The sequence below is a fragment of the Elaeis guineensis genome, chromosome 4 (genome assembly GCF_000442705.2).
Source record: "Elaeis guineensis isolate ETL-2024a chromosome 4, EG11, whole genome shotgun sequence".
NCBI lineage: Eukaryota > Viridiplantae > Streptophyta > Magnoliopsida > Arecales > Arecaceae > Elaeis > Elaeis guineensis.
The window spans coordinates 53593070-53601625 of NC_025996.2; the positions used below are offsets into that span (position 1 = coordinate 53593070).

General features: G+C 34.6%; 1 pseudogene; it reads right to left on the minus strand.

Annotated features, from left to right (window-relative positions):
- Positions 1–3155: 3155 nt before the first annotated feature.
- On the minus strand, positions 3156–7185 carry LOC114913724 (uncharacterized; annotated as a pseudogene).
- Between the last annotated feature and the right edge of the window lie 1371 nt (positions 7186–8556).

Sequence of the window (8556 nt, forward strand, 5' to 3'; positions counted from 1 at the left end):
TGAATGTCAAATGGGGGCACGCCCTAGTGGATAAGGGATGAGGATAAGAGGTTGTTCCATTTAAATTTAAGTTTGAAGTGTTCAAATTTAAATTAAGTTGTTAGGGAGTTATCCATTTAAAGCTAAATTTTGAATTTGAAAAGTTCAAATTCAAAACAGTGGTTAGGATGAGATCCTATCTAAATTCAATCGAATAACTCCCAACCCCTATCTATTTTTCTCGTGCAAAATGTTGTACGAAGAAATCCCGAAGAAATGAAGAGAGAGTTTCCGCCCCTCCTTTTCTACATGGAGAACTTTAAGGGCCGACACCTTATGGATTAGGTTGTTGGGACGGCACCATTTGAAATGGGAATTCAAATGGGAGCCGTTCCATGGATTAGAGTTTAAGGGTTTATAAAAACCCCCCTTGTAAAGGGTTTGGTATTTTTTATTTTTAGACCCTAAAATCCTGCTAGTTCTCCACCTCTTCCTCTCTTCCATATCACATGCCTAGAGTACACTCCTCCATACCTCACGCCCAAAGGTGTTGGGCTGATTCCTTGTTCGCTTGAAGGAGTTCATGCACTGTCCTATCGAAGAAAGGAGAAAGGTTGCATCAAAGGTTGATCCGACAGCTACCTCAAATATCAGATCGTCGCTGATCGAGAGCTCCTGATCCATCTTGGAGTAGCAGATCAGATCTGGAGAAAGCGTCCTAGATGAAGTCCGAGTGGATATCCGTAGAGGTCGAGCACGTGCATGACTCAACAACGGACCTCAACCATACTACGATCATCGGATCGTGGAAATCATCGTCGCACACAAGGTGATGAGTATTGTTCCAATTATTTTAATATATGCTGAATATTGAATAATGATCTATTTTTTTGATCTATGTTTCAGGTGCCGGGTCGTAAAAAATTTTAAAATTCCGTTGTGCCAAGTTTGATCGACCCGGAGTGCGACCCTCAACCTTCAACAACGAAGAGATATATCTTCTTCCTTCACATCCTCAACCAGTTTCAGGTGTATATTTGTGTGTTCCATGCCTGCATTCCCACCCCAAAGTTCCCCATCTCTCTGAGAAAGGTACTCCCATGGAGTATGAGGGAGTAAAGGCAACACTTTAAAATAACCTTATGAGTGAGCACAACAGATATTGTCAGAAGTTGTCTTTCTTGGCGAGTTTCTATCTGGATGGTTAATTTTTGTTTTATCTGTATCCTTTCGAGCGTGGATCAGTGGTTCTGCTTTAAACACAACCAAACCGTTCACTTGGTAGAAGGTGACGGAAAAGGGGGAAGGGAGAGATGGAAAAGTAGCCTTGGGATGGAGTGTGTCATTTTTGTTTCGAAGGTAGGGGAAGCTAGTTTCAGTCAATAGCCATCCTTGCATTAGTCGATGCTGCAGGTGGGAAAGGGCATACGAGGCATTCCCAACTTTCCTGAACAGGGTATTGTCATCTTATATTTTATGGGAATTTAATTTTCGATCTCCTTTTTGACGTCACTCTAACAAAGAATCTCCATTGAATAAAACTATAACTTCTGGTTCCTCTTTTTAGTCTTATCATAATACAATGTTCTTTTGGTGCCATTTTACTTTAAAAAAAATGTCCAACGTATCCATTGATCGGGACTCCTTTTTTGGAAACATTCTCCATTCCATGGTTTTATATTTTTTTGGACGTCTTATTGTAGAATCCCATTGCCTAAGATTGGAAATCATAGTTGTTGAAGTTGCCCTGTTTAGGTGTTCTTCTGGGTCTTTTTAAAAAGTCAAAGTTACCCCATTCAGATATCCTTCTTGGCCTTTCCGAATTCCATTTGATTCAGGTGATATTATTGTGATACTAAAATTTAGGTGTGGCTAAATCCTTGATAGGTCATACTAAATCTCTCTTTCATAGGAAAAACCTTTCTTCCTATTTCGTTAACTTGTCCAAGTCCTAAACATCTTTCCTATTTGTGGAAGAGCTTCTTGTAACAAACTTTTGTTAATGATCTTTGAAAAGAAATCTAGCTTTTTAAAAGATTTCATCTAGATTTCTAACAGTTATAGATTGTAAGGATATTGAAAATCCTATTTTTATGACTGTATGCTCTTATGACTGTGAAATTCATATCATTTTATTTTCATGACATACAACTCTCAATTATATTTTCAATAAAATAGTCCAGAGATGGAAGCATTTATTTCTATAATGGTTGATATAAAATTCTATATTTCTAACAATTCAAGAATGCTCATTACGCTCACAGTGGATAAGGATATTAGGAATATATACAAAATATATCTAAAGTTAAAAGCTATAATTTTTGATATGGTTGTATATCATTTTGCATTGGTGACTGAATCACCTTATGTGATAATCAGCATGAGGTAATACAAAATTTATTTGTAGTTTATTTTAATATTTTTTTTTTTAATTAGATCGGATCGCCTAATGTGATAATCAACATGAGGTAATATATTAAAAGAATGATCTTTTGGTATAAAAAGGATAGTGGCCCATCCCAGAATGCTGAACATATACATTATTCTAAAAATTATCAGAAGAGTAATTCATCTCATTTTTTCTCATTTGTCTGCTCGAGTAATTTCATTTGAGTAGTCGAAGAAATAAGAGCTACTATTGAAGATGAACCAAATCCAAGAAATATATTGGATTCTTGAAAGAGCTCTATAGATAGTGTAGGTCAAGAATTCAAGGATGTTAAAATACTTCGAGATACAATTCATAATTTTTACATTGCAAATTACAGAGATTTTATGTTTGTGAAGGATGATCGTCAATGTGACCATCGAGTATTCACATAAAGGATGTGAATATCGAAATCCTTGTCATGGAGCATCTTTTCGATGCACAAAAGCCTTTTATCAAAGGCAAGAATCCATGCATCCTCCATTGCGACATCCTTGATGGGTTAGAGTCCTCTAAGTGGAAATCATTATAAATCAAGGACCTTTCAACCACTGCGATATGTGTCTCTAAAGCATGAATTGGATATCATCTTGGCTGGCTAGATGATGGAATCTAAATATCATAAAATATCTTAAAGATTGTATGCAATAAATAATATACAGTGAGGAGCTACATGTGTTTCTACATAGTAAAATTTAAAGTGTGCTGTTTAAATGTAGTATGCCAAACAGCATACTAGCATATAATAGCTGTATGCCAAACAAAAATAAGTGTATGCCACATGAAGACAATTACATACTACAAAGAATAAAAAAGAATGTAGTAAAATATCAATTGTGTGCAATGATATTATATGTGTGTGCAGGGTGAACTTTATTGTGTGCCAGCACATAGCATGTGTGTGCCAAATAAAAAAAAATACTATATGAGTTATATAACTAATATGAAATACAATAAATAAAAAAATCTAGATTATGTATGTGCCTGCCCTACATGGAAGCCAACCCCTGTGGCTTTCCTTGTGACAGAAGGTGCAACTCATCCTCCTTAGGCTCTATCCTCTTGATCACTTGACAATGACAAAAAAATTAAGTTAGACATCAATTAAAATATGTATGATAGATATCAAAGTTAATATCTCAATTTTTTTATTTTTTTATGGCTTTGGTGATCTCTCCACCTTGTGAGGGAACAGGATGTTGCTCCAATGTAAGAGATGGGGATAAATGAATGGTGGTTTATGATTTTCAAGTAGACTATTGGCATGCTTAATAGCCATGCCTGCATAAATAAAGCAATATAAGCATTATATTTAAAAAAATCTAATTATATACTGTTAGAAAATCGGGTAGGATGCATGCATAGATTTCAAAAATTTTTTTAATCATAGTGGAAAAATAAACGGGTTAATCTTTTAATCCTACATGCATTAGATCATATCTAATCCTACCCAAGTCCCAGAGTAAAGACAAGCATATAACTTGAAAATAAAATTAAAGATGAGATCAAATCTCAATACTTTTATGCGGATAGAAATTCACCGCTATCATGATCTCTGATTCGAAAGTCTCGAGCAGCACACGTGTCCGACCTCTACAGGTATCCATCGGGATCAACTTTGAATCAATCTTCTTGTAGTAGATCCTTCTTCTCCAAGTAGGATCTCAGCCTTTAAAATCTTGATCAACTCTTTGATCTAGAATGTGAAATCAACTCTTTAATTTGCAGCCTTTTCTCTTCATTTCTTGCTGTAGATGAACAACTCCTCAACTCTTGCATGTAGAAAGGTGGGACGGCCAATCTTTGGGTGTGGAAAAGACAAGAGGGAGAGGGTGTGGCATGGAGAAGGGAGAGAGAAATTCTTGTTTCACAAAATTCTACTAAAATCCTAAGAGACCTTTTTAAATAGATTCTACCTTGACCCAAAAGAGCACATCCTTATCTCATAAGGATTTCTACCTTTTTAATCTATTTTTTTTCATTAAAATCAGACTTAATTGGTAGGTTATCAACCCTTTTTGGTAAGCACATGGGGTGCCCTAGTCAGATAAGGTAATCTGAGTGGGCGCCTTATGTTATATAGGGCAGGTAGATGGGGCGCCAACTTTGGCACCCCCTTAGGGTTTCATTGCTCAAAAGAGAGGGCGTGGCCTCTCTCTCTCTTCTTCCACATCCATCCACAAGAGGGGGTGGGCCCTGTTGCATTATTCAGGGGATTGGCACCTTTTGGTCCTGCCCAAAAGAGAGGTAGGTGCACCCTCCTTTTCAATTATTCCACACACACATAGGAGATAATGAGGAGATAATGAGATAATGAGGAGATAATTTAGTTAACTAATTGACTTAATCTAATCCTCTTGGGCTCATAATTAGGCATCTAATAAAATCTCAATGGATTTAGGTTAGGTTCAAGGCAATAGACTTGATCCAATCGAAGTTCGAGAAGAATTAGGTTTTACCATATGTTAGCATAATTTTCTTAAACCCATTAAGATTTTAATAAACCCTAATCCAATTAGAACTTCATAAGTTTAATTGATTAATTTAAGATTAAATCTTTAATGTGTGACCCCATATGTTCCATTCTATCTGATAATGAGATATATTATGATTTTCATCACAATATCATCGAAACTCTTTTCGATGGATTGAAAATCACAATATCATTGAAACTCTTTTCGATGGATTGAAATATTTTCAATTCTATCCTTCGAGGGTCATCGATCATCAAGATGATGCCCGATGAGTCCCACAATCCATCAATGATACCTAGCAGTATGTAGTGGCAATTCAGTAGAATGAAAATATGAATCCTTTGTGCAGTTATCGTATGATTCAGTCTTTCTATCATGAGTTCCAACTTGATGGAGGTCATGGAGAACTCGTCAGACCCCATTGTCAATCATATGCAAGATTGGCTTGACTCGAGTTTATTTGTGAATCCCATGAAATTTTTTTCAGTATGCATACTTGCTTTGGCCAAAGACTTTCTGAACTTAGTCTTGCAAATCGCATAGGATTTCTTCTTTTCTATCAAGTTCGATAGATTCCATCTAGAACATCCTACTCCAAACAGCAAATCTGAACCTATTGTAGCCAACATACACAGTAAAGATCCGAATGGCTAGGGACCAAGAAATATGCAGTCAAACTCAGTAGCCCCACTGTGAATAGCCAATGAACCGCAGGTCAAAGGACCACTCACACCACAACAGCATTGAAAAAATTACTGATGAGTGAGTAGACATCTATATGGTTTCTCATATTGGTCATGCTCAGTGCAAGTTATTTCTAACAACCATCCGCACCTTCACACCAGTGTCTCTATACTGCAGATCCGAGACTCATTGCCCATAAGGAAGGTGAATTATGCATCGATCTTGAATGGATTGATCACTGTCCTCCGTAACGATCTTTTGATCGGGAGTATTTAGAAATTAACTACTAATTAATGTATATTTCAAATTTTCAACACTTTAAGAATATACAAAAATTTCTTTGTTAATTTTTAGAATAAATCATGACACATAAACATGATTGTAATAAAAAATCTTTATTGATAAAAAATATTATAAATATAAGTTTAAGCTCTAAAATTACATAATGTGTCAGCTAATAATTGACTTTTAGGACACAAATCTAACATATATCATATCAAAATAATGTTAGATTAATTATGTATTATAATAGATTAACTGTATACCATAATAGATTAACTATATATCATAATAAATTAACTATGTACCATAATAAATTAACTGTACTGTAATAGATTAACTGTATACCATATCAAAATAATATTAGATTAACTATGTACCATGATAGATTAATTATGTACCATATCAAAATAATGTTAGATTAACTATATATCATAATAAATTAACTGTGTACCATAATAAATTAACTATGTATCATAATGGATTAACTATGTACCATAATAAATTAACTATATACTATAATAGATTAACTGCGTACTATAATAAATTAACTGTGTACCATTCTATATTAACTATGTACTATACTAGACTATGTATCATGCTAAATTAACTGTATATCATATTAAATCAACTCTTAGATAATTAAATTGAAAGTAAACATAGATAAGCTTACCACTAAGCCACCATACATCCGTCCATGTACCCAGTAGAGCTTCTTCAAATCGTCTTCCTTATGCATATACTCTCTGTTAGGCTAGAGATTTACTGTCGAAGAAAGAAAAAACTATAAGATCCCAACTATATGATTCTACATGGTCAAATCATCAAGATATAGACATAATGCTTTAGGAACATGATAGTGTATAGTTGGGAAGAGGATAGTTACAAAAACATAAAGAATCCAACATTTAATAAAGTCCTCCACATCTTGCAATCCGGACTTCCCAACAAGATACATCAATTTATTTTTAACTAAATTTCTAATGGTCTTTTTGTGGTCACCATCAAAAAATCAGATGATGAGGTCTGACTGAACCCTCCCCTCCCTATACAACTCAACCTTATCATCCATGGCCCTCAAATCAAAGATGAGGACAATATCGATCCTCATAAAAGGAACATAACCTTACCAAATCTAAAGCCCTCCTTCTCATCATCCCAGAAGTAGAGCAATGCATCCAATAATGGCCTTCTCTGCTTGGTGTATGGAAACCAAAGCAAATGGCCAAATGGAGTAGCAGCCACTCTTACCTTCTGCTCTTTAGATATAAACTCCATAAGTCTATCCATAACCTCGACATAGTGGTGGAAGTTGGCGGAAGTAGCACTTCCATTCGTCATATTCATTGGGCCAATACAAATTTTTTACCTCTTCTTGAACTAGCCATTGTAACATTACATTATAAATCAAATTCAAACAATATATATAGAAACATCATCGTAATATTACAAATATATATCAATCAAAATTAACTTAAAAGATCTTGAAAGAAAATTGTGAATGCAAAGCCATTGCTAGAGAAGCACAATTCTATTTTAGAAATAATAATTCTAAAATAAAGTATGAAGTGGACAATATACAATAAGTTATACACATCCTAACAATGTTCCTTTAAAAAATTCATGCTTTCATGCCATCAAAATCATCATTGACTAACCACAGTCCATCCATTGATGGTCAGCCATATCAAATGATAATTATTTGTAGCCACATTTCAGACTAAGTCATTAAACAAAGTGAGCATTCAAAACATTTTCTCACAACTAACATCCAAATTCTCCAGAAGCCTCCTCTCTAAACTTTGAGCCTTTCTCCTAATTAAAACACACCAGTCTACGATGGCAATACTTTAATTGAGATAAAAAAGATTTGTGTAACATTGTCACACATCTGGACTGAAATAATGCATTTGCAAATCCACATTTTTTTACGTTTTATGCAAAAATTCAGTAAGATGGGTTGAACCCACAACCAAAGGGTGAATATTCAGCATATGAATCAAATAATTTTTCAAAAAAATACATATGGAGAAAAATATGACTTTTGTTTTGAAAAGAATATTTCATTACCATAGAGGCCTTCCTACTTTTAAAACCTACATAAAATCCTTCATAAATAAAAAATTTTAATAATAAAAGAGTTCTCTGACAAGTGTTTATTAAAAAAATCCCAACACTACATAAAAGTAGGAATATTCTCAACTTTTTAACTCTCATAATTCTCCTAATAATATTTTTCTGTTAAATGGTTTCCTCACTCTTAACCTTGGCAGCGTCTTCCTAATCCTAGGTTGTTACAATTAGGATTATTTCCCAATCCCGAAAACACTTGAGCTGTACCAGTAAGCAAGCCACAATCCTCTCTTGTAAAAACCATTTTCCTAGAACTAGTAGATAATCAATTTTGAATATTTAGTATCCAAAATTCAGTTAAATAGCCTTTTATCCAAAATCTTTAGCAGCCATGTGTATTTCAGGTGCATTATAATTGGTCTAAAAAAGAAAGAATTATAGAAAACAATCTAATAAGTCCGATGACCGTAAGGAGAGAGAAAAAAGAGAAAAAAAAGAGAAAAGAAAGAGAAAAAAATTATCACTGGCCTTGCCTCCACCTGCATCCACCCCTCCATCATCGTTGCGATCGAAGAGAAGGTCAGAGAATAGCGCTAAAGCCGTTGCCCGCCAAAGCAAACTCGTCGGGGAGGAGGGAAC